The sequence below is a fragment of the Artibeus jamaicensis genome, unplaced genomic scaffold, assembly GCF_021234435.1.
Source record: "Artibeus jamaicensis isolate MK-2021 breed Jamaican fruit bat unplaced genomic scaffold, CSHL_Jam_final scaffold_1964, whole genome shotgun sequence".
NCBI lineage: Eukaryota > Metazoa > Chordata > Mammalia > Chiroptera > Phyllostomidae > Artibeus > Artibeus jamaicensis.
The window spans coordinates 16,522,283-16,540,393 of NW_026522030.1; the positions used below are offsets into that span (position 1 = coordinate 16,522,283).

General features: G+C 39.8%; 1 pseudogene; it reads left to right on the forward strand.

The window, feature by feature from the left end:
• The first annotated feature begins 268 nt into the window (after positions 1 to 268).
• LOC119045955 (serine/threonine-protein phosphatase with EF-hands 1-like) overlaps positions 269 to 18,111 on the forward strand; it is a 45,024-nt pseudogene continuing 27,181 nt past the window's right edge.

Below are 18,111 nucleotides of genomic sequence, written 5' to 3' on the forward strand. Positions count from 1 at the left end.
GAGCAGGCAGAGGGGGGACTGAATGTGACCCTGTAGCAGGTCCTATTAAACGGATTCAGGAGTAGGAGAGCAAAATTCGTCTGTAGCAGATCTTTCAACCACTCTCTCAACTTATTTCCAGTTAAAGGGAGAATTCTAAGAAAGGCGCTTGAGTGAGTGTGCGTGTTTACGCCCATCCCTCTGCTGGCTGCCCCTGTGTGGGCGCCACCCCCGCCCTGCCCTCCTCACAGTCCGGCTCCAAGGGCTGTTCCAAACAACTGCCGAAGCCATGGAGAGCACGCTCCAGCAGCCCAGGCGCTGGCTCCAGTAACCTGCCTGCAGTTTCTCAGCGTTAACCCGGAACCACCCGTGCCTGCTGAGGGGCCATGCCCCTCCTGACTTCCTCCCAGGGCAGGTCCTTCAGGGTCGAACACTTCCTTGCTTTTTTCAAGTGTTATGGACTTGTTCACCTGGCTTGAAGTAATAAAACATAGAAAGAAAAATACATCTAAAATTGTAATTGAAATAGGCTGGGGGTTTCTACTAAGCAGGGGAAGAATTGGGATGAGAACTACTTTTTGAGAGTGCTTCTTGTTAATTGTTCCATTCTAAAGGGGAAAATAATACACATTTTTTCAAGGAATTTATGAGATTAGCAGCTGAATTTGAGGCTAAAGACTCTTTGTTCTCTTTTACACTTGCACCAACATGGGATATGAGTTTATGACTCACACTCACTCATCCATAGAGCAGTGAATTTTCTGTTTAACTACAGATCAAGGTGTTTCCGTAAGTCTGCAGCAAAGGGCGGCCTTCCGCACAGGGAAACCGCAAAGCAGAGGGTTGACAGGCGCGGCTCCAGTGCTCCCGAGTGGGGGCTTTTCAGACAGCGTTACACAACTGTGCAAAGTTCCCTTCCTGCCTGTCTAATCCAGCAATGCCCCGAAGACTCACAAAAACACCAAGTGTGCAACACACGGGTCAAGAATTTGGTACAACTGAAGGAATGCCAGCAGTCTTCACAGGTGAGAGGGTATTTTGATAAGACCTGCCCCATAGCTTTGGCTAGGAAAGCCTCTTTGATTCCCTTTGAGCACCAGTTGACTGTAAAAACAGACTGTAAAAGCAGACAGAACATGGGCAGGGTGCTAAGTGGGAAGTCTCTGCTGACCAGCAGTGAGATGTGCTGAAGCAGCTGCCGGGTGCCACTGGGCTCTCAGGCTGAGCAGGGCCCACCGAGCTGGCTCTGGGAGAGGCAGCCTGCCGAGAGCACAAGAATAGCATGTCCCACCTAGATTATTAAATGACTTTATAAACCAAATGATGAAGGAAAGTTCTGCATAAAAGAATGTCTGCTAATAATGCAAAATAAATAAGAGAATTAGAAAATTCACACTTTACATATGGCCTAATGAATAAAGGATCTGGACCTTAATTACCAATGGAACCATTAAGTGACAAGCTACCGGTGAATGTTAATCTGACTAAAGCACCTGAACATACTGACCAACGTTAAAATACCATGAGAAGTGGAACAGTCATTCTGTGCTTCACCACCTTTGAATTATTCTTTGAATTCAAATCACCCAGGTGATGCAGCCCCACTACAGGGGCTGAATAATTCAAAAGAACTACAATATTTTTGTATGATATTATATAAGAATATTATACAGAATGTATATAATATTCTATCCTATTATAATATAGTAATTGAATAATATTCAATTGTTCTTTGAATTATTTTAAATAAGTAAATCTAAATCTAGTCGAGCCTTTAGATCAAGTTAACAGTCCACAAGAAATATAGAAAACTGAGGATGATGTTAAATGGCACCATGAGAATGCAATCGGCTAACTTCAAAATAAGAAAAACCCATTGTCCCAGTTTCTTTAAGAAACAAACAGCATAAAAAAGTGGGGAGAAGGGATGTTGGAGATGAAGAGACTTCAGAAAGAGAGGCAAACCAAAGCAGTGTGTGGACGCAAACAAAACAACTTGTAAAAAGGTATTTTGGGGGACAAATGTGAACATTTCAAAAGGACTGTTTAGTCAAATGGTATGAAGTCTTTGTGAATGGAGAGTGGTGTTTTTAAGTCCTTATATATTATAAACAAACTAACATATTTATGGATAGCATGGGTTTGCTTTAACTATGCCACCAAAGCTAAAGATGCGGGGAAGTAATAGATCAAATAAAATTAGCAAAATTCGATGACTGTTGAAGCTGGTTAATGAGTACAGAAGATGCATTTTACTATTCTACTATTGTGTATGTCTAAAATATTCCATAATAAGAGGGTTATGAGGAGAGAGAGAATTGCTGTGGCAAATAATTCCCATAGTTCAGTCTCCATTGACAAATCCATAGACAAAGTTCTCAGTGGGGAAAGTGGACAAAAAGGAGGAGAAAGAAGCAAGAAGGAGGGATAAAATACACAGTGGCTTAGTCAAGTAGCCGCGGGTCATCTTGGTCTCTCTAATGGAGAAGACTTGAATTCACCTCTGCGATTGATTGTACCTTTTTTTAAGCAAAAATAATCTCAGGTGAATCCTGTCACTAATCACATGTTCTCATCGTTCTTCAGGAAATGGTGATACAATATGAACACATATGTTTAGTTTGAGAAGATACAATTTCCACTGCACCACAGATTATTGGAAGACTGTCTTTGCCAGGATTCTGTCTCTAAGGCTTTCTTCTCTATCTGTAGCACAGTATTTCTTTTCTATGCATGGATTTAAATAACACAATTGCAAATGGGTGGTTGTAGGAAAAAGCAGGTGTATTGAGATTTGCTGAGATAGAAAAGGACCTGAGGCCCCCAAATGGCAGAAAGACAAACAGGGAAGACCTTCAACTGCTTTAAAAGCAGATTAAACTGGGCTCAGCATGGCTCAAACTGGACAGGAGTTCAGCCACCTTCCTCTGATATGCCATGTTGCTTAAACTTGAAAACTCCTAAACGTGCAGATGTTGAACTACCGTAATTTTGTATAATGGCCTCTGTGGGAGCCATTGGTCAAGATCACTTGGCTATGCAATTCCTTTAAAAGGAATAAATATTCCTGCTGCCAATTTCTAAGAAAGAGAATATCCTGAGCCACAAAATTAAAATTGAGAAGGCAGGTATTGATGAGAGCAAGGGTCCCCAACTTCTGGGCCATGGACCAGTGACAGGCCGGGCCTGTTAAGAACCGGGCTGCACAGCAGGAGGAGAGCTTGAATGTAATGCACTTGAATCATCTCAAAACCACCACCCCCCACCCCAATCTGTGGAAAAATTGTCTCCCACAAAACCAGTCCCTGGTGCCAAAAAGGCTGGGGACACTAGACTAGAGGATGAAATAAATTCCTTTGTCTGGAAATTGGATCTGGCCTCCAAAGTGTCACCAGCCTTGAGAAGACCATCAGGGACCCACCATCATGGGTCCAGGCCTACAAGAGAGAGTTCAGTGTATTCTCACCTAGAAGTGGTTTTTGGTTATACTCTGTGTAGTATACTTCCCTTCCACTATTCTTGAATCTTCTTCATTAGTTTTGTCAATTTTGTTGTCTCAGTCATGGGGACACACTCTGACATAGGTTTTGCCCATATCCATGCAAAGAAGTAAAAGAAAAGTTGCTGGTCAGGAATCCTGTGGTCACCTGAAGCAGACTGAGCAAAGGTTCCTGCATACAAAGCAGCACAGAAATCAAAACCGCAAAGCCAGGGGGCTTACACCAAGACAGAATTTTTAGCACAGACATCTGGATTTCCAAAGAAACAGTGAAGTCTGAGCGGAAGCAGAAAGGCTTTATAAAACCGCGTGTTACTGCACGTGTTCTCACAAACTGATGAGGCACATAACCAGTCAAAATTATAAAAGGGACATTTAATTTTGGTTTGGATTTAAAAAACAAAACAAAATAGCAGTGGATTCGACTGCAAAGGAAAACATACTGCAGCTAAAGCTCTGACAAAAAAAAGAAGCTCAAAATAGTTAAATTCATTGGATTCATGTCTACGTGTGTGTGTGAAAGAGAAAGAAAGAGAATCATATCAGCCTTCAATATATCCACATCTCCTGACACCAAGGAAGTGGAAAAGGATTTTGTTAGACATTAAACTTTGTGTCAGATTCTGTTTCTGCTGGTGCCCAGCTCCTCAGAATATGACAGCTTGATTCAGTTTGGAGAACTATGATGTCCACTGATCAATGCCTTCAGGTTTCAGGACGCATTAACACATGGTAAATAACAAGAATAGAGATCTCCCACAGTAGATGCTGGTGTGAGCAGAAGTGGCAAGCTTCCCCAGCAGATGCCAACTGAAATCATCCCAGCCCAGTATGGCTCTGCCTTCATTACTGAGACTGTATTTTATGGTCTTTTCAGGCATCTGGTCCTGGTCTTCTCTGCATTAGATTCCTTACCCCCATCTCCATGACATCAGCTGAGAGTCACTTACTTGATAGGATCTAAGATTGAATGGGGTAACTAGAACTAAACTTCCTCCCAGCACTTGATTTTACACCCACCCTCCCACCTGCCCTTAACCAGGAGGGAAACCCAGTCCCTATCTAGTTCACTCCAGCATCACCGATTCTTAGCAACACATGCTCAGCCAAGGATAAATTAGCCTTATCCTATCACATTCAAATTAATCCCCAGTATACCTTTTCTTTGGCCCATAAATTTCTACCAACTTACTGAATCCCTGTGTAGTGGACTCCAAAGAGATCTAACCTCGGTAAAATTACCACTATATACATTTATATGAATCATCAATTGAATAATTTACCAAAAATGTACTGTTTCCTTCTGGGTGTCCAACACTACTTCCCAAAATAAACCAACTTTAGGATTTTTTAAGATTTACTGTTAATGTACAAATTTTTGTGTATTTACCTGCCACATTACTTACCTTGTTCCAGTTCAGTGCTGTTACACAGATTAACTCATTTAACCCAATCAGCTAATACTTACTGACTATTGTGTACCTAAATATTAGACACTGCAAAAGGAACAGCGTAGCATAATTTCCTAAACTTCAAGACCTTGAAATACAGTTGAGTAGATAAGACCTGAACACACACACAAACACAAACCAGTAATGCATCAATCAGTGCCATATAAGTGATTCAGACAGCACATTTTATAGGTGCTTAGAAGACAGCAAAAGATATAACTGACACACAGTAAATGTGCAATCAATGTCTGATTGAATTAAACTGAACCAGGGCATTTGATACTGAAAGTAAAGACAGGGGATGACATGAAAATTTGATAATCTGGAAACATGCAGAAAAATGCTGAGATATTATATGCATGTTTTCTTTTAAATGGGTTTTTTATTTAATATAAAAATATATTAAAGTGACATATTTTACTTTTCAATGTCACCACTGCACATTGAAAGGGAATCCTTACAGGTGACATATCTGATACTGTGCTAAAAATATGATCATAATTTTAATACATTCTCTTTTGGATAGAACATCACTATAGTTGGTATGTATCCTATAGAATTTTGCTTGATTTGAGCCTTCTGAAATATATGTTGTCATTTGCTTAATAACATTTCTTCTCCAGTGCAAAATTGGTTTTCATATTTATTTCCAACAGAAAAAGAAAAGCAGAAGGTGACATTATTCTGAAAGATCACAATGACAATTTGAAAAGTCATGTTTGGGGGGAACACTGCACAGGAAGTACTGGAGACATGAAGTGGTGGCAGGAATCCGTCTCGTACCTTTCCTGTGACTTTGATTCATAAATCAACATGAGTGTGCCCAAAACATCACAGATGAGCGCACTGGTGTGATTTTCACGTTAGAATCTCAGAACTAAGATATTCAAATTAAAATGGCAAAGACATAAATTGAATCAAAATACTTCTATTAAAGTGGGAGGGCCCTGGCTGGTATAGCTCAGTGGATTGAGCCCGGGCCTGCGAACCAGACAATCGTGGTTCGATTCCCAGTCAGGGCACATACCAGGGTTGCAGGCCAGTTCCTTGCAGGCCAGTTCCCAGCAGGGGACGCATGGAAGGCAACCATACATTGGTTTCTCTCCCTCTCTCCTTCCCTTCCCCTCTAAAGATAAATAAATAAAATAAAATAAAAAAATAAAGTGGGAGGCTCATAAATTAGCATCACCCATATCAACATGATACTTGGAATTCCAATTTGTAGTCCAGATGTAAAAGATGTCCCAGAAAAAGTACGTACGGGCACCTTCTGAGCAAGAAACTAGTAAGAACATAAATATAATACTAAAAAATATTGTGCTCCATGGATGAAGTGCTGTAAGGGTAGGCAGCCTGGAGCAAGGAAAAGGGCAGAGAGCCAAGACATATCCTGGTGCCTGCCACTTGTGTTGAATGGATGAGGGGCCCTGGACAGCTGAGCAGCAATAATGAGGGCTGGAGGACGCTGTCCATCACCATCCTTACTGCACTTCCTGCTGTGGACTGGCCCCCAGGGAACCTCTGATTTTATTGGGCTTTCCCTGAACATAAGGCATTGACTCAGCAAAGGAGAGTTGTCGGTCTTCCTGGTGGAGGGGCTCTCTTTGAAATAAATACAGTGGTACCCCAGTACCTGTCATTACTTTTTTCAGAAATTGTGACAAGTGCTGAAACTGATGAGTACTGAACATGATGAGTAATGAAGCATTTTCTCTTGCAGGGCTGTGTTGAGACTCACACAAATTCTAGCAAGTGCAACAAGTCCCAAGTGCTGAAAGACTTTTTTCTCATCAAAATGCGATGAGCTCAGAACTTGTTTGCCAGGTTCTGAAGCTGACGAGTACCAAGGTATGACTATAATTTGAAATAAATAAATGTAGTTTCTACATTTTCCTCTTGAAATATGGTTATCCTGTGTCCAAAGCTCTGAGAGGTCATCACAGTATAACTGACGTTGTTGGTCAACGGACCCCATACTGTGGCATTACTGCGATAACAACAGTAACAACTAATATTTATGGAATTTCTATCATGTGCCAGACACTCTGCAGATGGCTGCCCATCCCCAGCAGTGAGAAAACAATTGCAGAGGTATTGATTCCAAGTCCCTGAACATGGTGGAGGCTCAATAAATATTTGTTGGATAGGTGAGCAAATGAACACAACAAACCCAGAGAATTCCTAGCCCTGTACTTCCTAGGGGAAAGGTATTCATAGTGGGGTTGGGCAGCCTGACCCTCCCTAGTGCTTTAATTGATGACAAACACAGGCATATTTTTTGTCAGCATCTCCACCTTGGATTTCTTTATCTTCAACCCCTTTCTTGCCCATGAATTCTAAACTATGTTAGAAGAGTCTAATTCTTATCCTCTTTATGTATCCGTGTAAAACATTCAGTATTCCACGCATGCATGGAATTCAGTTCTACAAATATGTGTAGAACTGAAGAGACAGTTAACAAAAGTCAAAGCAAGAATCACGACTCATCATTAAAAGAAACACAGGAACCCTGATGGTAAAGGGCCTTGAATATATCACGACAGCACCGCTCCTTTTTCACCAGGTGGAGAGTTGGCATGTGGTTTTAGTTTTACATGTTTCAAAAGCCAAATATATGAGTATATTTGAGAGTATAGATTCAAATGCCAGTTTCCAAGAAATAGGCACTAATCTGAATTTGAAACTCTCTTTTGGCCAGCAAATCTATGCTGAATTGATAAAGAATTTCTCTAAATTTAGCTATCTTTAGAAGTCATTCTGAGATAAGGGCAAGAAAGAACCAAAAAGATGACTACAGAGACCCCATTCCAAAAAAGTCTAAACATTCACATATTTATTTAATAAGCACTCACTGCACACCTGTTACGTGTATGACACGTTCCAGAGCACAAAAGGATCTTTCCATCTCATGGGAGAGACAGAGAGAAGGCAGGACTGGGGGACTCGTGCTTCTTCAGGGAGCACAGGAGGACCACCTGACCTAGCTAGGCACTGCATCTGGAGTTGCTTCTATGCAGAACGAAAGGATCACTCTGAAAATAAGTATTTCATCTGGCCTCCCAAGGTGAGGGTAGCATTTCAAGTATCTTCTCGGGTGATAGAAAGCCCACATCGAGAAGCTTTGGGTTGAACACAGAGGCAGGTGGAGGAAACCCTCCTCCAGCCCCTCATGCTTACCCAGAAGTTGGTGCTAAACTAATTCCATATGTCAGTCCAAAGTTTAAAATGCTTTTCACTTTATAGTAATGTGCATAGTAATATAATGATGCTTTTGGCCACCTAATAAAGATATACTGATATGAAAACTTAGCTAACCTAAGCTTGAAATAACCTGATGTTTTTGGAGTAAAGGTCAAATATACCTCAGCAAAACTTGAAAAACATGTCTTGAGAAAAAGAATCTCATCAGGTTATTTTCTTTCTAATTCTCTACCTTAAACTATCTTTAATATGTTTTTAAATGCACAGTTATTCATGTCGGAGTATGGCATGAATAAAAATACTATAAATGCAGTTTTGCACATTATGGGAACCATCAAGTATTTTTACATAATGATGCTGTAATACCAGTTCTCTCCCAATGAGGAGGAAGGACTGAAGTAGAGTATATAACAAAAATTTTATAATTAATTGTGTTTTCCCATCAAACTCTGTAGATTCTAATAGTTTAACATGGCATATGTACTGGTTTTCTTTTTTTTATTCAATTACCCTATGATTACATTAAGCAGATTGCTAATGCAGTTGATTAAATGAAGTTTCTTTAAAAGGACTGGTGATTTTAATATTTCTGGTGAAATAATAAATACCACTAGCATTAAAGCCATAAGTATGGCTGTGTAGCAGGGAAAACAAAAGTTCATCAAGGATCGAGCTGATGGACAATGGATAGCTCTCTATCTTTAATTACAAATCATTTGTTGGACTTCCGCCAAGATGGAGGCTGGGTGGAGGCACTGTACCTTCTCGCACAGCCAAGTTTAGGAACAGCAGGGTTTTGCGGCGGGAATGCAGCCAAACCACAGAAAGTTGAACTGCACAGAGGTCTGACAACAACGAACCCTTCAGCCAAACGGGTGAGAGGGGCAGAGCCAGCAGCAGAGTGGGGTCGGGCAGGAAAGATCCACCTGACTGACCAACCTGGGCTCGCAACCCAGGTGCGCCAGCAGCCGTGGGCAGATCCCAGGTATGGAGAGGCAGGCAGACCCACTGAGGGCTAATCACAGTCACACATTCATGTGCAGATAGACCAGTGAAGGAGCTGGCAGTGAGGCAGACCATACAGGCCCAGAGGCGGAGGAGGGAACTGCCATTGTCCCTCTCTGACCCCGCCCCCACATACAGCATCACAAACCAGCAACCTGGGTGGCCCCGCCCTGGTGAACATCTAAGGCTCTGCTCCTCATACATAACAGGCACGAACAGATCAAATCATGGCTCAAGAACAACTCAGAGTCCCTGAGCCGATAAATCTAAGTGATAAAGAAATAGCCAAACTTTCAGATGCACAGTTCAAAACACTGGTTATCAGCATGCTCACAGAACTGGTTGATTTTAGTCACAAATTAGAGGAACAAATGAAGGGTAAACTAATTGAAATGAATGGAAATGCACAGGAAACCAATAGTAATGGAAAGGAAACTGGGACTCAAATCAAAGGAGTGGACCAGAAAGAGGAAAAAAATGACCAAACAGAAAAGGATGAAGAAACAAGATTTCAAAAAAATGAGGAGAGGCTTAGGAACCTTCAGGACATCTTTAAACGTTCCAACATCCAAATTATAGGGGTACCAGGAGGGGAAGAGAAACAGTCACGAGTGGAAACCTTATTTGAACAAATAATAAAAGAGAACTTCCCCATTCTGGCAAAGGCAATAGACTTCCAGGAAATCCAGGAAGCTCAGAGAGTCCCAAAGAAGTTGGACCCAAGAAGAAACATACCAAGGCACATCATCATGACTTTAGCCAAGATTAAAATGAAGGAGAGAATCCTAGAAGCAGCAAGAGATAAGGGGATAGTCACCTACAAAGGAGTTCCCATCAGACTGTCAGCTGATTTCTCAAAAGAGACCTTACAGGCAAGAAGGGGCTGGAAAGAAGTATTCCAAGTAATCACAGTCACACATTCATGTGCAGATAGACCATGAAATCCAAAGACCTACATCCAAGATTGCTCTATCCAGCTAAGCTTTCATTTAGAATGGAAGGGCAGATAAAGTGCTTCTCAGATAAGATCAAATTCAAGGAGTTCATCATCACCAAGCCCTTATTGTATAAAATGTTAAAGGGACTTACCTAAGAAAAAGAAGATAAAAAAGATGAACAGTGAAAGGACAGCAAACTCACAGTTATTAAGAACCACACCTAAAACAAAAGCAAACTAAGAGGGCAGCTAGATCAGGAGCAGAACCATAGAAATGAAGATCACATGGAGGGTTAGCAACAGGGGAGTGGGAGGAGGAGAAAGGGGGAGAAGGTACAGAAAATAAGTAGCACAGATGGTAGGTAGAAAATAGATGGGGGGAGAGCAAGAATAGTATGAGAAATATAGAATCTAAAGAACTTGAGACACGTGGTCATAAACTAAAGGGGGGGAATGGTGGGGGAGGGGGTGTGCAGGGTGGGGGGAATGAAGGGGGAAGAGAACAACTGTAATGGCATAATTAATAAAATATATTTAAAAAATAAAGAGGGGGAATGTGGGTAGGAGGGGGTATGCAGGGTGGAGAGGAGTGAAGAGGGGAAAAGGGGACAACTGTAGTAGCATAATCAATAAAATATTTTTTAAAAATACAAAAAGTAATAAAGTGGGGAAATGAACAAAAAAATCATTTGTTGATGTTAGAAAAGAAAAAATGTAAAGTTAACATAGCAATATGTAAATAAATATTTGGAAGTCAATGATGTGCCAAGTTCACCAAGAATGCTAGGGGAGTTAGAAACTCATCTATATTTAGAAAAATATCATTGTTAATACATGAAGTTATTTCTGTAAGATTTAAATATTCCCATTTAACATTTAAACACTACAAAGTCTTAGTTCATAGTTGCACTTTCTTATATCTAAAGTGAATGCCAAAAATACAGAAAAAATATTAAAGCAGAAATAACAATTATCAGAATTTTCATTTATGAAAATGGCAGCATAGTAGATGAGAGTAAAAAAGTCCTCAAAATTAAAACAATAACATGTTGGATAAAATTATAAAATATTTTAAAAATGTTTTTGATGCAAAACTGAGAAAATATGAAAGTAATATACACACAGAGGCCAAAAATGAAGTGAAAACATGCACTCACGCAGGCAAGCAAGCACCAAAGCTGGCTTCTACCCTAAGGTTTCTGCTGTACCCTACGGAATCTTAGCTTCCACTTTGGTGGCTGCTTGGAGTCCAGTGTCTGGGAGATCATCCCTAATATCTATGCAAATGAGTAAACTAATGAAAAAACTACACAGAGAGCTGGAACACTAGTCTCAGGTGCAAAATGAACCCCAGTGCATAAAAAGAAGACGACAAAATCCTGCCCATTTTCACTAGGACACTACATGTGGGGCAAGGAGGATTCCCTGATCATTAGTAACAACTAGTTTGCACATGAGCTTGTAATCCAAATTCATACCACCTGTGAAGACAAATCCTCAAGCACAGAATTTAATTCAAAGTGACCAAAGTTAGTAGTTCCACTAAGCAACAGGCAGAAGCCAATGATGACACTACCCACAATAATTCAGCTCCAACTCAGAGCTCAGAGAGAGAATTCCAAAGAATATGAAGAGTCCATAGCAAGAAAAAAGTTACTAAACACACAAAGAAAATAAGGCAATATAATAGATCCCCCAAAAGATCTGAATATGGAATTCTTTGGCACTGAAAATAACATATTAAATATGATTTGAAGAAATAGGAGAGCTTGAAAATATAAAAAACAAACAAGAGTCCATAGAAAATAGTTAAGTATACAGAATTGGAAGCAAGTAGAATTCTAGACACAGATATTAAAATAAATGAAGTTAAAATCTCAATGGAGGAGTAAAATAGACAAGACACAGCTAAAAAAAATTGGTGGATATTTAAAAATTTGAAAATGAAATCCAAAGACATAAAGAGAGGAAAACAATAAATATACAGATTCATGGTATCAGCAAGATGGTGACATAGATTGCTTTTTACCTCAGTTGCCCTCACAAGAAAGCCACCATAGATAAGCAGCCCTCCATAGATAAGATACCACAGTGAAAAATCTCAGAACCCTGAGGGTAAGGCTGACACCTCTGCTGGACCACAGAGACCGAGAACCACAGTAGAAGGGTAAGAGGAAGGCTTTCCCTTTGAACGCACTGCCCCTCCCCAGACCAGCACAGCACCACACTGAGAAAGGTTCCCTAGGCCCATGGTTTCTCCAGCAGTTAAAAAAGTTCCCAAAGGCCTGGTTGGTATAGCTCAGTAGATTGAGCACGGGCCTGTGAAGCAAAGGGTACCCGGTTCGATTCCCAGTCTGGGGCACATGCCTGGGTTGCAGGCCAGGTTCCCAGTAGGGGACACATAAGAGGCAACCACATATTGATGTTTCTCTCCCACACTTTCTCTTTCCCAAACCCTCTCTTTAAAAATAAATAAATAAAATATTTTTTTAAGTCCCCAAAGAACACAACGACTTCCAGTCAAGATGGCAGCACAGGGAAACATGGCTCACTTCCCTTTCCTTGTACAACCACATGAAAACTACAACTAAAATATAGAAGCATCACTCAGAACCATCAGAAATCAAGCTGAATGGAAGTCTGACAACTACAGAATTAAAGAAACCCCATCCATCCAGATTGGTAGAAGGGGCAGAGATGTGGGATGGGCTAGTCTCCACATCCACGTGTAGTAGATAAAAATTTGGGGGGATATCTCTGGAGCAAGGAGTCCCAGCCCCACACCAGGCCTCTCAGCCCAGGGTTCCAGTGCCAGGAAGCCAAGTCCCTATAACTTCTGGCTGTAAAAACCAGCAGGGGCTGAGTCAGTGAAAGAAAATTCTGGAGTCCCAAGCATTTCCTCTTAAGGAACTCACAGATGGACTGCTCAGGCTCATTCCCTCTGAGCTCTAGCACCAGGGTAGGAAGCAGCTTGAAGGCACCAGTGGCACACAGTCAGGAACTGAAGTGTATCAAGGCATGAGCTGGGGGTCAGATCTCTCCCAGACACAAAGGCAGGCAGAAGCCATTGTCCCTTTTCTTAGCCCTCTCCCCACAGAGTCATAGAGTGGCGGGCAGTGCCATATCTGAGACTCCATCATCCTAACTAACACTGTTTTCCCTGCCCTGGAGATCCCCCGAGGCTTCATCCCACCCAAATTACAGGCCCAGCTGATCCTCCATGGAGAGGTGAGGTTGGTGGTCAGTGGTCAGACCCAGTACTAGCAGCTGACTGGCCTGGGTAAATCCCTCGCATTGACCTGCCAACAGCAATCAAGGCTCAACTACAAGACAAAGGTCTACTCAGCCCACACAAAGGGTGCACCTTGAGTACCAAGCTGTGGTGATGGGGGAGGCTGTGCCACTGGACCCTATAGGACAGCTACTACATTAGGCCATGCTAACAAGACAGGGAGCCATAGTAGCTCTACCTAATACATAGAAATAATCACAGGGGGGCTGCCAAAATGAGAAGACGAAGAAAGATGGCCCAAATGAAAGAACAGATCAAAACTCTCAGGAAAAAAAACTAAGTAAAATGGAGATAAGCAATCTATCAGATACAGAGTTCAAAATACTGTTTATAAGGAAGATTAAGGGACTTAATGAGGACCTCAACAGCATAAAAAAAAGATAGAAACAAAGGCTATACTAATTGAAATAAAGAACAATTCACACAAAAACAACAGTAGAGTAGATGAATCCGAGAATCAAGTCAATGATTTAGGACATAAGGAAACAAAAAAGAACCAATCAGAACAAGAGGTAAAAAAATTTTTTTAAATGAGGCTACAGTAAGCAGCCCCAGGGACAACTTCAAGACATCCAACATTCATATCATAGGGGTATCAGAAGGGGAAGAAAGAGTAAGAAAGTGGAAATCTACTTGAAAAAATAATGAAAGAAAACTTCCTTAATTTGGTGAAGGAAATAGACATGCCAGTCCAAGAAGCACAGAGATTCCAAACAAGATGGATGCAAAGAGGCCCATTCCAAGACACATCATAATTAAAATGCCAAAGGTTAAAGAGAGAATCTGAAAAACAGCAAAAGAAAGGCAGTTAGTCATCTACAGGGGAGTTCCTATAATACTGTCAGCTGATTTCTTAAAAGAAACTTTGTAAGCTAGAAGGGGCTGGCAAGAAATATTCAAAGACATGAGAAGCAGGGACCTACAGCCAAGATTGCTCGCTTTATCCAGCAAAGATATAATTTAGAATCGAAGGGAAGATAAGGAGCTTCCCAGAACAACAACAACAAAAAGAATTAAAGGAGTTCATAATCAGCAAACCACTATTATATGAAATGTTAAAGGGGCTTATTTATGAAAAAGAAGATCAAAACTATGAACAATAAAATGGCACTAAGTACCTATAAATAACTGAATCTAAAAAACAAACCAAGCAAACAATAAGAATAGAGACAGAATCATGAATATGGAGAGTATTTTGATGGTTGCCAGGTGGGAGGGGGTGGGGGAATGGGTGAAGAGGTAAGGGGATTAAGAAGTACAAATAGGTAGTGACAGAATAGCCATGGGAATATAAAGTACACTATAGGAAATGTAGTAGCCAAAGAACTTACACACATGACAAATGGATATGAGCAATGGTGTGGGGAGTCCCTGAGGGAGTGGGGGGGTCCTTGGTGTAGGGGGACAAAGGGGAGAAAATTAAGACAACTGTAATAGCATAATCAATAAAATATAATTAAAAAAATAAAAAACATATAATGATACAGCAAGAAAAAAAGTTCCCAAGGCAGACATTCAGCTTCCCAAGCTTTGTGGGACACTTTCCAAGAAGCCCACTCAGGTTTCACCCCATGGGGATCCCTAAAGGAATCTGCCTGGCCCCACCACTGGAGATGGAACAGAAATGGAGAAGGGGACACTTACAGCAACAAGTGCTCGGAGCTGATACCAGAGAAATACATAGGATCATAAGACACTACTATGAACAATCAAATGTGAACAAACTGGACAACCCGGAAGAAATTTTTTTACATCCTAGAAACATACAATCTACCAAGACTAAATAATGAGGAAATAGAAAATCTGAACAGGTCAATAATGAGTAAGGAGCTGTTATCAATAATCAAAAACCTTCCAACAAAGAAAATCCTAGGACCAGAACATTTCACTGGTGAATTCCATTGAACATTTAAAAAATAAATGCCAATCCTTTCAAACACTTCCGAAAATAAGAAGAGGGGGTACTCTTGAAACCATTTTATGAGGTCAGCATTACCCTGAGAGCAAAGACAGGTAAGTATATGATAAGAAAAAACTACAGTCCAATACCCCAATGAATACAGATGCAAAAAATTCTCAACAAAATACTAGCAAACTGAATTCAAAAGCACATTAGAAAGATCATACAATATGATCAAGTCGGACTCATTCCTAGGATGAAAGGATAATTCGACACACAAATCAACAAATGTGCTACCTCATATTAATGGAATAAAAGATAAAAATCAAAGGGTGACTTCAATAGATGCAGAAAGAGCATTTGACACATTCAACATCCTCTCATGATTAAACTCACAACAAATTGGGTATAGAAGGATGTACTTCAACATAATAAAGGTAATATATGACAAGCCCAAAGCTAACATCATACTCAACAGTGAAAGTTTGAAACCTTTTCCTCTAAGACTAGTAATAACACAAAGGTGTCCACTCTTCCAACTCCTACTCAGGATAATACTGGAAGGCCTAGCCAAAGCATTAAGGCAAGGAAAAAAAGGCACCCAAATTCAAAAGGAAGAAGTAAAACTGTTTCTGTTTACAGACGATATGATCTTACATCTAGAAAACACTAAAGACCGCAAAACCTATTAGAACTAATAAACTAATCAGTAAATTTGCAGCATACAAAATCATGTCCTCTCAATGACCTCCTCCAGCAATAAATTTTGATAACAGAGAAAGATGCCTATATACTACCAAAGGTACTCAAATAAGGTTGTGTCATTCAACATCATTTTGTTATAATACTGATGAGGAAAAAAACTGATTCCAAGCTGGGGAGGCTGTCTATGTAGAGTTTGCATGGTCTCCCCATGTCTGCATGGGTTCTCTCCATGTACTCTCCAGTTTCCTCCATATCCCAAAGATGTGTATGTTAGGTGAACTGGTATGTCTAAATTGGCCCAGTCTGAGTGAGCATCAGTGTGGGTATGGGTGGGAGAGTGAGTAGCCCTACAATGGAAGGGTGTCCTATCCAGAGTTGGTTTCCACCTTGAAATCCTGAGCCGCTGGGATGGGCTCCAGCTACCCACAACCCTGAACTAGAGTAAGTGGGTTAGAAATTGTTACTTGTTTTTAGTAATCATTCTTAAACCTATGTATTGTTCACATTTATTTCAATGTTTAATATTAGAATTGTTTGGGTCTTTATTTAGAAGGTTGGTGATGTTTTATGACCACAAGTATGCTGTAGAAACTTAACTATATCAGTTAGCCTATGGTAAAGTTGTTTTATTATAAATTGTTGTTTTGTTTAAACTTAAGAGTTTCCAAGAACATATCAACAATGTTAAATGGGGACTTACTGTTTTGGTAAATGACTCTCATCTTGGTAATGAATAAAGCAGGCTTAAAAACTACAGGTATAGTATGATTTCAATGTATTTACTGGAATAGTAAATATACATAACATATAAATTCATATAATCTAGTAACCACTGAAGAATATTTTTGTCTTTGTTGCTGCACCATCAGAAGATACTCCTGTACAAAACTTTAAACCACATTTTGACAGTGTAATTATCCACGGTTTTATACATTTTAGAATTCATTATGTTTGATGGCAACTCAGTAAAAAAATATGGCAATTCTTCCTTAAAATCATTATAGTGTGTTTGGAAAATTACAGCATATACTTGAATGAATGTACATGTTTCTAAGTTCTGCATGTAAATGATATTCAGGTATTTTGATTGGCTGCACTGCTTATTTAGCCAGTACACCTTCACCAATTATACATGTAAGAGCCATGTAAAGAACCTGCAAAATAAAATTCATAACGTTTGGAATCCAATCAAAGACTACCATACCTACAAAAAAACAGAAAACCATATTTATAGTGAGGAGACAATTCTATTAGAACTGACACCTGACACACATGTCAGCTTTAATACACAAGACATTAAAAGGGTTATAACTGTGATCCATAAATTCAAAATTGTAGGTGAGACACAGAAGACAATTAAAAGACCCAAACTGAATTCCTAAAGATTATAACCATAATGCATAAATGAATATACACTGATGGTATTAACAGGAGAAAAGAAATTGCAGAATAAAAGATTACTGAACTTGAAAATATAGCAATATCAAAAAAAAACAAGAAAATTTTTAATAACACAGCATCGGTCAGCTGTGGGACAAATTCAAATGGCTTAATATATTGTATGTGCTTTCAAAGGCCCTGGAAAAGAGGGAAAATAAAAAGAAGACAAAAAGTATTTGAAAAGTTATAGCTGAATTTTTTCCAAGTTTGGTAGAAACTATCAACCTGCAGACCCAAGAAACTCAATGAAGTCCAAATAAAAGAAATGAAAACAAAATTGCACCAAAGCATCTCATAATTGAATTGCAAAAATGAAATAATAATTAGTGAGAAAGATAAATTTTAAGAATAGCCAGTAAAAAAAAAAGCACATTTTTAAAAGAGGCACATTTTCAAAGGTACCCTCAGAAACTCTTGATGGTGATGGGTATGTTAATTACCTTGATTCTGGCTACTGCTTCACACTGTATTTATATACACATATATCTGAGTATAAGTGTTTTTGTATGTATATCAAATGCAATCAAACTGTACACTTGAAATATGTACAGTTTGTCGTATGTCAAGGATACCTGATTAAAGCTGTTTTTAAAAGAGCAGGTCAAAGACAAAGGCATATGTTTTCATCTTGGTCTCAGATCTCAAGATTATGTTTTTTGTTTTGTTTTGTTGCACCTTTACTTCTACATCCAACTCTTCTCT